The 12,215-nt window shown below is 35.5% G+C and overlaps 1 protein-coding gene across 8 annotated transcripts in view; it reads right to left on the bottom strand.

The window, feature by feature from the left end:
- Positions 1–2,101, bottom strand: part of Piezo (piezo type mechanosensitive ion channel component) — a 366,537-nt gene extending 364,436 nt beyond the window's left edge. For 7 of the 8 annotated variants that reach the window (XM_067091426.1, XM_067091428.1, XM_067091429.1 and 4 more), the window contains exon 1: positions 1,923–2,101. The gene's annotated coding sequence lies outside the window, so the exon portion shown is untranslated. The remainder of the gene's footprint in view (positions 1–1,922) is intronic. The other variant, XM_067091434.1, reaches the window with a different exon arrangement.
- Between the last annotated feature and the right edge of the window lie 10,114 nt (positions 2,102–12,215).

The following is a 12,215-nucleotide window of genomic DNA, read 5'->3' as shown; positions in this document are numbered from 1 at the left end:
ATTAAACATTCTTGTAACAATTTGTGGATTAACTAAAAGTTCCATTTTAATTATAGTATATTCTCCGTATCCACCACAGCTACCAATCAACTTATTACCAACTTGCTTCTACAACCAGGAAGACTGACAGCACAAATTCTGTTAGCCTACTGCGGAATAATGCAATGAATTTTTGCAGTTCAAGTGCAACTAGGCCTAAGCAAGGCAAATTATATATACTGATGCAATAATTCTACCAGTAAATAAAAAATTTGCCAATACTTCTATACTACAAACTTTGACAAAAAGAAAAAACCAACGCCGCGGGAAATTATGAATTTGCCTATAATAACAAAAGAACTACACACTCACACAAACACAAAATTGAGAAACTGGAATGCTGTTAAAGTTTAATTTCTATTATTATTATTAAACATCAAACTAGATTTTCAGTTCTAAGTTAAGGAAGATTACCTATCTTCTGACAACCTGAAAAAAAAAACAGCAAAAAAAGGAAATAAATACAGAAATTGGTTTCTGGATCGGCAAACACTATTACTCCGGTTTCGGTCATGTAGAGCACATAGACCTATCGTGTAATAGGTTATAGGCCTAACGTACAATAAGAAAATTAACACACACACACACACACACACACACACACACACACACATATATATATATATATATATATATATATATATATATATATATATATATATATATAATAATGTGTGTGTGTGTTTATTATATTCGGGTCAAATCAGTTATAAAAACCATTATGCATGTACAAAAATAAATAATACTGTAAGACTGATATTGATTTCAAATCAAAAACACTTTAAAAGAATTCTGCATCCTAAAGAGGATTAGCCTATGTACTTCATATTGCAACACACTACAATAATATCCATTATGATCACAAAGGAAAAATTGGTCAAAATCGTTTAGAATTTTCTATGAACGAATTGTGCTGTACGCTTAATTGTTGATAAATAGAGCTTAGGGGTTTGCTTACAACAAGCATAAAAATACAATGTGAATAATCCTTAAGCAATACGGCCTAGGCCTACTCATTGCCTAATAATACATATATAAGGGGCATTTACACGGTAAAACGGTTTGTCCAACCCGGTTTGCCAACGCGTGTTTGAAGTGAAATTGGACCGTGTGAACGGGGTATTTGGTTGGCCAACGCCGTTGACAAACAACTCCTAGTACTTAATAAGAGGAATGATAAGCCTCAGCTGATCTAAATATGCTGCCTCGTCCGTTCTCCTATAAGTACGCCAGTCCTGTGGCTGTGATCTCAAATCAACAAGCAACTTTGCATGACAAATTTGGTCTCTTTTTAACAACCAATTTTTTGTCCAGCTGGATCTTTTTTATTCTTAGCACCACCGCTATCAATAGCGATAATAGTGTCTTGATCGAGAGGCACCTTTGCTTCTCAACTGCACGACTCACACTGAGGTTGGATGTAAATTTAGTTTGACCGTGAGACACCTCTTCAAACCTACTGACAAACAGCTTGGGCAAACCGGGTTGGACAAACCTTTTGACATTGTAAATGCCCCTTGAGACATCGCCGTAGAATACTTGCAGAGAAAACCAGCATCAAACACATTTCTTAATAATACTAGGCCAAGGAGCTTCTTCGTGATTATTTCAACACCGACGTCGATGACATCCTCACAACTTGTCTCATTTTTCGCCAACAACCAATGCAAACGCTACAGAAGCACTTACGATCTAAATGAATACAGCATCGCAAATATGGCAACAGAAAACTTGTAATTATAACACGAATATCATTATGACTGGGAATGACAAATTATGCAGTCACAAAAGCAAACCTACTCATTCACAAACCTTCATGCATGGAAACTAGGCTATAGACCTAACAATTATGAATACAAGAAATCACCATTAGTAAAACTTACAACTCTCCTCCAGTGCCACCACAAAGATAAATGTCACTACTCAGTATCAGTAAACAGAATGTATTTCAAGAAAACGTCATTTTTTCACTCCTTTTGAAAGCGAAAAAAACTCGAGTCAGTGTTGGCGCGAGTGGCCAGCGTTAACGGTCCTTTCTACCTCACTGCCTGATCCACACTGCACGAGAACTTCTTGAATCTCCTTAGTAACTTGAGCGGGTTTGAACTCTCCGTCGCTCTGCTCCGTTTTCTATGAACGTCACGAGTATGGAATCATCATTTCAAATTACAGTTTCTCGACACCTTGTTAAACGTTATTGTATTTGTTATGATATTCCCTTATAATTAATGAGAGTCCTGATATAAGTTTTGTTAATGCTAGTATTGCAATGAATTCCAGTAGCCTAGAAGACTCCATTTTCTATAAGTAAGAAATTTCGGGAAAGTGATGAACCAACTTTTATATATATTCTTGAAATAAGCATTATTAATATCAATGAACCCATGTCGTCAAAAACGACGGCAATGTGAACGCTGAGACAGCAAGTCCCGACCAGATTAACGTTACGTGCCTGCCGTAGCTCTAACAAGTGCTTTCCATCTGCATTTTTATAGTGTCAACGCAGATCTAAATGTGGAGCCTATTGTCCGTAGGCTACCGTTGTTAAAGAGAAAAACTGCGTGGACACAAACACTTCCAATATAAAGGTCATGATCATATCAAGAATCCTAATATGCATCTTCTATTGAGGAAACATATAGCAGAGCAACAGAAAAGGAAGACATAAAATAAATGAAGGAAAGTGGTTTTAAACCATCCTACAATAGTAAGTAATGTAAATTTTTAGAATTATATTTTCTGGAATTATATATATATATATATATATATATATATATATATATATATATATATATATATATATATATATATATATATATAGCAACTTTTTCGCTCTCTTATAATAAACCACTAATTTCGCAAAAAAATTAGGCAAAAAATTAAATTGGTGGATAAATTCTTTTTTCCTTGTTGATTAAAAAAACAAACTGATTACTATTTAGTTTATACATTTTTAAATACTGCTTGTGCTTGCCCTTGAAATGTACACCGTCAGATGTATCAGCTGTTGTAATTTGGTTATCAGTGTTCTCATGACTTCAACAGAACTGCCATTAACCTTTTATAAATATTTCCTGAGCCTCATCATCGTACCAAAGGACAGGTGCTGTGATGACAGCCTATGCATTTCAAACTTCGTATGAGTCTACGAAAGTGCGAAATGAAGTTACAACCAAAATAACTAATTGCCGTCAAATAAAGAAAAGAAATCCGGCACTGACTTGATTTATGAAATTTAGACTATCAAGCCAAGCTCTGGGTAACTTTCGGCCATTCAGCGCTTAGGTCAAGGAAAAGAAGGGGTTAGAGTGGTTGGACAGCAAGATAAAGATATCCAGGAAACAAAGATCTCAAGGATCCCAAGGTGGAGCTGGGAGAAAACCCCACAGTTGCAATAAGAAGTGTTAGTTAGATATGCTGGATACCAAAACTGAAGAAAAGAAGCGGAACTGGAAATAAAGTAAAAAGGCTAAAGGGACGTTGTAATATCTCTCGCACCTCACGTGGTATATTGACGGCGTTGCCCCATAACAAGGACTAATTCTATATTAAATGTTTTACATTCATGTGAAGACATGGATATAAAACGCTATAGTTGCGTCTACGTGCTTACTGCACTCATTTTTCTCTTAGATTATATGCCTTTATTCTCCTACAAGGGGGTTAAGAAGCTAGAAAAGTATAAATTATTATTATTATTATTATTATTATTATTATTATTATTATTATTATTATTATTATTATTATTCAGGAGATGAACCTTTTACATATGGAACAAGCCCACTGGGGCCATTGACTTAAAATTCAAGCTACAAAGAATATGGTGCTCTTTAGAAAAAGGTAACTGAAGGTATAGGAAATACAGAAAGAAGAGATCAGTTATTTGAAAAGAAAAAGTAATTTAACAAATTAATAAATAAAGACAAAAATGTAAATGAATGATAAAATACAAGGAGAACTGCTTTAGGGTAGTAATGCTTTGCAGTTTCGCTTGAGATTTTGAAGTTCCAATTGCACAACATCCTCAGGGAGACTGTTCCACAGTCCAACGGTGTGAGGGATAAAGTGCGGCACATTTACTGTATACTGGTGCTGCTGTTCAGCAAATCTGGTTGCTCTCGGCAGGAAGATGAGATCAGGGATCAATTGTGGAAGATCTCTGTTAAATTACAACTTATGAAAAACTACCAAACAAGACACCATCCGTCGATGGTCCAAGCCATAATTGCTTATGTTCGCATTCCTACTAATACTACTACTACTACCAACAACAATAATAATAATAATAATAATAATAATAATAATAATAATAATAATAATAATAATAATAAGATACTTTTCTAGCTTCGCACCCCTCTTGTAGGAGAATAAAGGTATATAATCTAAGAGAAAAATGAGTGCAGTAAGCACGTAGACGCAAGTATAATGTTTTATATCCATGTCTTCACATGAATATAAAAGATTTAATGTAGAATAATGAGTTCAACGAAACCAGCGAGCCACATTGCTAAACCCCCATAAAGCTGGCAAGAAGAATTTGTTCTAAAACAAGGAGTGAACATTGCTGTAAGGTAAAGTTAAAGAAGTTAAAGAAGGTAAAGTTTAGCGGAGGGTGGAGGGCGGGGGCGCCCAAGGGTCTGATAAAAAGTGGAAGACAGAATGGCTGGGGTCGAGGGGATGATGCAAAGAACTTTTAGTTCTGGTGACAGAACAGTGCATCGAAGAATGCAAACTGTACCCTCTCACGAGAGAGAGATATGAAATATTCCTTTTCATATTTGGTACTAGTAGCTGCTCGGGAGGCGAGCTACTGCTGCTCCTACTACTGCTGCTACTAGTACTACTACTACTACTACCAATAATAATGATAGTGGTAGTGCGGTTTAACAGTTCATTAAAAAGAATCAATTGGAGTTACGACGAAAAAAAAAATATTCAAATACAGATTTCAGCTGCGGAACCAACCATTCTGTGTCTACATGAATGCCGCAAGGATCCTCAAGCGTCAGAAAAGACGGGATTCATATCTTTGTTCTTGACCAGTCGCATACCAAGTGGCGTATGCTCTCGAGAGAGGCATTTGTCAATGTGTCCGGTAGATGGTAACGTATAATCCGGCGACGTTCGAATATTCAGAGCTGCTGCTGTATTTGCAATGGACATTGCCTTGGGTCTCGAGTCAAAGGACTGTAACAGCGGATGGTGCTCATTGCATGATTGGACTGCAGTCATGGAACCTCAATGGTGTAGGAAAATTGCCTCCTGGCTACGATGACTCTAGCAACACCGGATGCAGTCGTTGTATGATATGTATCTGCTCTTTATAGAGAATTATGGGAGCACTGACATCGTAATTGTGAGCATTGCTGAATACCAGTCATAGACAAAGGATGATGACGTTGCCGTCATGGTTTTCTTGATTCCTAGATTCATAGTAACAAACTTTTTTTTCTGATGTTGGAACCTCTCTCTCTCTCTCATTCCTAAGTTCTTCATTGAAGGAGTGAGTAGAGCTCTCGACTAGCACGCTGTTGGCCAAGCGTTCGACTCTCCGACCGGCCAGTGAAGAATTAGAGGAATTTGTTTCTGGTGATAGAAATTCATTTCTCGTCATAATGTGGTTCGGATTCCACAATAAGCTGCAGGTCCCGTTGCTAGGTAGCCAGCTGGTTCTTAGCCACGTAAAATAAATCTAATCCTTCGGGCCAGCCCCAGGAGAGCTGTTAATCAGCTCAGTGGTCTGGTTAAACAGATATACTTAACTTTTTCTCATTCATATACTGTATATATATATATATATATATATATATATATATATATATATATATATATATATACATATACATATATATACATATACACATATATATATATATATATATATATATATATATATATATATATATATATATATATATATATATATACAGAAGTACAGGAATTGCAGCCTCAACATCAATAATAACAGGGACATCAAAGAACATGCACTGTGATGATTTCAGCAAGATATTTAGGGCCAACGGTGTTTCGCAATACCAGGTTGAATTTTCAAGGCTATATATATAAATTATATATATATATATATATATATATATATATATATAATATATTATGATATTGCCCTTTAATGTGTATATCATCCCATGGTTTAGGTATATTCACTCTTCTACTTATCATGTGTTATGTGTAATAATAATAATTGTTGAAATATCGTACATAGTGTAATGTTAGGTCTCAAAAGAGTTAGTGATTTAGATAATCTAACAGCGTAATTTAGAATAAATATCTTTCTTGATAATAGCATAGTAGCAGGAGAGAGAGATTCGAGTTTTAGACCAGATGTGCCATCGGTCAACAGTTAAGATAAGCGAGCACTTTGTTTTAATTCATGTGTTGACAGGTCAGGAATAGCAATCGAGTCGTAAGACTTTGTCTTCTACGAGCAGAAGACAAATGATTTCGCAGTGTTACACATATTGTTCTGATTGCATCCCATACGATTTTCTGGTAAAAACATGCACCTTTTTGAGAAATGCAAGCGTTGCACTGAAGTACATGGCAATTGCGTCATGTTTAAGATTACATTGCTCTGATCACGTATTGTTCTAATGCACTAGCTTTGCTCAGGAAGTGACACTATCTTCCTTTTTCTAGGGCTTTCTCTTGTATCTAGTTCCCAAAATGCTTTAATGGCGTCATCTGGTTGTTTCACTTCTAACTGGAATCCAAAAGTGTTCATTCTGATTTCTGGGACAATTCTTGATGGTTCTCTCTCTCTCTTTCTTCAAAAGAGAGAAATTATTAATGTACAGTGTTAGTGTGGTCACTGGTATTAATCTTAGCTTTTGAGATCTGAATATACAAAAAAGTTGTAATGGTGCCTAACAAAAAAGCTGCATTTCAAGTGATTTTGCAAAGTTTTCACAAGCTTGTGTAAGGTAAAGTGAAGTTTACTTATTCTTACCATGATATAATAAGGTATATTGGGGGAACTTTGCCTTAGTGAAATTATTATTGGTAAATCTTTTATGTATTTTTGTGTGCTATTGTGTTTGCAATCTCTTGATTTTTCACATTTTATATATTGGTGATTTAACATTTATTTACTTGGCATTCTAAATAGGTCTTGATAATTTAACATTGCATACTTGATTTAATTTTCATTTGCTAAGATTTTCTTTTCAAATCTTGAGTAATTCTTGATAGTTAAAATTCTGCTTGATTAATTTAATTTTTTGATAACTTAAAGTTTTGTGATTTAGATTTGTTTAATAATTTAACTCAAGAATTAATTAAATTTTGTGTTGTTTTCAAGTAATACTAAATTTCTTCAGACTGTGAATTCTAAATATAGATTTTGAATTTAAAAATAAATTTTTGTATCTAATGTTTTTTTAAAAAGCAGTGTTTCATTTATTGGCCACCAGTGAATAGGGTTAAATGCATGCATAAAGGAATTTGATAAACATGTTTTGTTCCTTTAGTTTTGCTGAAGTGAATTAAGACCAGGGAAACAGTTAAAGTTGTTTGATGGAGTGATGTCCTTTTACTCTAGTATATTTCTTGTTTAATTGTTGATACCTCACACTTGTTTTGATAAACCTAGTTTGATTTTTCACGTGATTAACAAGCTTTTTAAGGGATCACTGTTACCTTTAGAGTACTCAGTCGTAATTTTATTGTTATGAGAGTTCAGGTATCTGGCTGAAGTAAAGTACATTTTTAAATTCTGTGATTAGTTGTGTAATATCCAGGTACTTGGAACCCATTGTGACTGTATATATACACATATAATATATATATATATATATATATATATATACATATATATATATATATATATATATATATATATATATATATATATATATATATATATATATTTATGATTTTCCCTGGTTTTCTGGATTTGTAGAACACTTTAACAGGTCAGCAACGGAAGTTTACTCACTTGGCCTTGAAAACCTGACTTCACGGCCCAGGGAATCATAAAAAGAAAAGAAAAAAGGGATGTTTCATATGAGCTTAGGGCTCTACTGCATGAGGGAATGTTACATAAACACTGGGGTTAAACTAAAGTAATTGTATTTACAATAAAAGGATCAAAAGAAATAAAAAAGTAAATAATATGGAGGCTTGCAAAGCCTGGAGGTCTTCCTACTGGAGGCTTGAATGGTTGCAAGACATAGCCCAAGAAGAATCCACAGCAAATGGGTTCCTCTGCAAGAGAGATTTAAGGATTACACGCCAGTAAGGGAAAATATAAACATTCAGATGGACTGAGACTGCACTGAAGGTGCCAAGGTCTCGAGGAATGAATGAACACTTAACACTGGAACACAAACACTTAAAATAGCACTGAGTAAAAGGGCACAATGGATGCAGAGATATACTGGCACTCAATGAACAATTTTAAGGGCAAAATGTCATAACTGAAAAGCCTTCACTTGTACTTTACCGTGGGGGGGAGCGGGTCTCTGGCAAAGAATGATGGCGGCCAATCGCACTCGTGGCACTCTACACTAGTTCACAGGGGGAGGCCGTCCACGTGGTTACGAAGGAACTGGATCCGAGTCAAGAGGTTCAGGTGGTGACAGGGGCGGGGGGCCTCTCAGCGTCTCGTAGCGATCTCCCGCGCGTGTCTGGCTAACTGCAAAGATCTTCCTGTCTTGGCTCCTTTTAAGGCATCTGCTGAGGGTAGGGGCCCCGATGTCGGGGCCATATGGTGACCGTGCCCAAGATGTGCCATCTTCCAGGTGTCTTGACCATCCTGCTTGCATCTCTCCAGGTGTCCTGTGGAAAGACAATTCATCACCATCACTCTGCCTCATAGAATGGTTGTTTTAAGCAGCTTAGTTCATTTAAGCTGCTTAAGGGAGCGGCACTCAACCTCTTATCCTTGCCCCTTTTGACCATGCCATCCAAATGTCTGTCCCAGGTAAGGGGAATGGACAGATCAGAATACTGATAAGATTTATGTGTTGGTATCTGGGTCAACTTGGGTCGGCTATTCAGCAACAAACCCACTCTTAACATTCTAAAGGGTTGGCTTTTAGTGACTTCTTGCAAATTATAATAATGTATATATATATATATATATATATATATATATATATATATATATATATATATATATATATATATATATATATATATATATATATATATATATATCGGAATGGTTCTATTTGGCGCCGTTTTTGGGCTCCAGGGTTTTTGGGCTCCAGGGTTTTTGACGAGTTTTTTTGGCGACGATTTTTTGGCGCCAAAAAAAATAAGAAAATAATTCTCTCTCTCTCTCTCTCTCTCTCTCTCTCTCTCTCTCTCTCTCTCTCTCTCTCTCTCTCTCTCTCTCTCTCTCTCAGGTTAAAATATTCTGAGAGAATAGAAATTGCCTGTTACTACTAACTGCTTATTTATCTGTTTCTCTGTAACTGCCTATCTATCTGTTTCTCTTTAACTGCCTATCTATCTATCTGTTTCTCTTTAACTTGACAGCAATTTCCACAGTACAGAAACAGCTTTTTACTACCGCCTACATGTTAAAATTTAAGAATAGTTGAGTTGAACCCATCTACAGAAATGGCTAAACTTATTCTAAGTAAGAAAAATAAAGCCAAATATTCGCATAATGGATATCTTTATGTGTTCGATAAGCATAGCAAGAAGGAGCCTAGTACAAAGTTTTGGAGATGTGAAAATAAGAGTGAGTGCAAAGCCCGTATCCACACTCAAGACAATGAAATGATAAATGAAATAAATGAACATTCTCATGGTGCTTCAATAGCAAGTGTAGAAGTAGCTGCTATTAAAACTAGTTTAAAGAGTCGGGCTGAAGACTGCCAAGATCAGCCTTCGGTAATTATAAGTTCTTGTACAGAGAATATTTCTGAAGCCGCTCAAGGAGCACTTCCAAATTTAGATTTAATGAAGCAAATAATAAAGAGAAGGAGAAATCAGTTGAGCCTCGCTCCTCCTAATCCTGTCAATGTTTGTGAATTAGTGATCCCAGATGAATACAAACTTTATATGAAAAACAATGGTAAGCATGAAAACTTTTAATTGGTGACAATGGTCGATCAGACGAAAGAATTTTAATTTTCGGAAGACAGAGCTGGACTGTGTTTTTACGAGATTCTGACGTGTGGTATTGTGATGGAACATTCAAATTTTCTTCTTATTTTAATGTAATCCTCTTGATATTTTCATTCTTATTTTGGTGAAAAATTTGGTGCGCCAAAAGTGTGGGCGCCAAAAACTTGTCGCCAAAAATCTGAGCCCAAGAAACGGCGCCAAAAAAACGGCGCCAAAAGCACCTGACCTATATATATATATATATATATATATATATATATATATATATATATATATATATATATATATATATATATATATATATATATATATATATATATATATATATATATATATATATATATATATATATATATATATATATATATATATATATATATATATATATATATATATATATATATATATATATATATATATAATATGCTGCCGTATTTTAAGTTACGCATCTAACTCCAAAACTCGCCCAATACTGTGCCATGACGTCAGTGGATAACTGAACATGTAAATTATATAGCTCCGCTATTTGCTGAACTGACTAATCACCATTGGATTTAACTTTTTTCAAGAGTCAGTCTACTTGACAGGTCATCTAAATGTGCAATAAGCTAGGGTTTTTCTTATAGTTTGAATGTGATATTTGTAGCCTTCACTAGGAAAGAATGTCGTACTTGGATGAATGCTGGTTCTGAAAACAACGATTGCCAAAGAAGCAAGTTATTTTAAATGTGAAATGGGGTTTTCTGACGAATTTTTATTTAATTTTGGTGATTTATCGTTCACTTTCGGTGGAAATGGTTAGATAACTCATTACACACTCCCCTAAGACTAACGATAATAGGAAAGAACGTTGAGCAACCTCAGCCTTAGGGTCAAGGTAGTTTTTGGGGAAAACACAAAGAGGACAACATATAATCAAGGACTGAAAATCAAAGAAATATTGTTTCTTTATAGGTTATGTGCCATAGGTTAGGTTAAGTGGGGAGGTTCAGTGGGACAAAGCCTTCCCAGCCAGGCTTCCCTGGTTAGGTTAAGATCTAGAAGATTTAGCACCTTAGATTAGGATACATTCCAGTGTTTCCCTAATTTTTACATGGCCTCTACCAAAAAAAACCGGTTCTCCATTGTGGTTATACTTTATTGTTACGCTTAGCGGGTGTACCGGGTAAGAGTCGTCAAAATCACATAAAACACCATCGGAAAAACTATGCAATAACCTTTACCAAACATTGAACTGTGTGCTTAAGTTAAAGACATAGGCAGAGGAGGAAGGTACAGATGAGTAGTATGTAAAGTTCAATTGTGTGGCCAGTGGGACAGTAAGGGGTTATTTCAGGTACACGGTATGTGTGTATGTATGACATATATATAGACACATACATACATATGAGACCCCATCTTTGGGAAGAAAAGAAAATAAATCACTACCTAGCTATTCTTTTAACTGCTGCATTAGGGATGGGAACTGTGTAAAAAAATGCACTTTATCAGCCACTTCACATACATACAATGAAGGTTTATCAGCAACTTGTCGATGCCCGCAAAATTTTTGCTGCTCGCCCCAGTTTTGTCCGCAGTTAAGCATTTCTTAGACACCAAGGACTTTCATTTCCAATATATCTCCCATCCTATCCCATCCATCCAACACTTACTGGTTCTCCTTTTCCTTCCTGATCAAACTTCTATCTCTTCATGTGACCACACAATCTCAAAACACTGATCCAACTCTATATTTTTATTAATTTATCTTCACATTTTACAGCTCCCTTAATTTATTACCGTTTGAGTTCTTCGTACTCTGTACATACAACTCAAAACTATTAATCTCGATATCCTCTGTAATTTTTTAATTCTTATCTACCATCCTATTTTAATTTCATAAAGTATGACTGTACGAAGTGATTCAAGTTGTGGAAAGTTAACTGCGCAGAGAGTTCATCCTCGGTTCGGCAGTTGAAAGGTATATGTGACGATAAACATTTTCCCGCTTTATTCTTTGGAACCTCTTCTCATTGAGGAAAACTGCTGGTTGCTGGACGCATGCGCACGCGCGCGCACACACACACACACATATACTATAT

This window comes from Macrobrachium rosenbergii, chromosome 48, assembly GCF_040412425.1.
Source record: "Macrobrachium rosenbergii isolate ZJJX-2024 chromosome 48, ASM4041242v1, whole genome shotgun sequence".
Lineage (NCBI taxonomy): Eukaryota > Metazoa > Arthropoda > Malacostraca > Decapoda > Palaemonidae > Macrobrachium > Macrobrachium rosenbergii.
The sequence above is the reverse complement of the archived record's forward strand: the minus strand, read 5'-3'. Positions and strand labels throughout refer to the sequence as shown.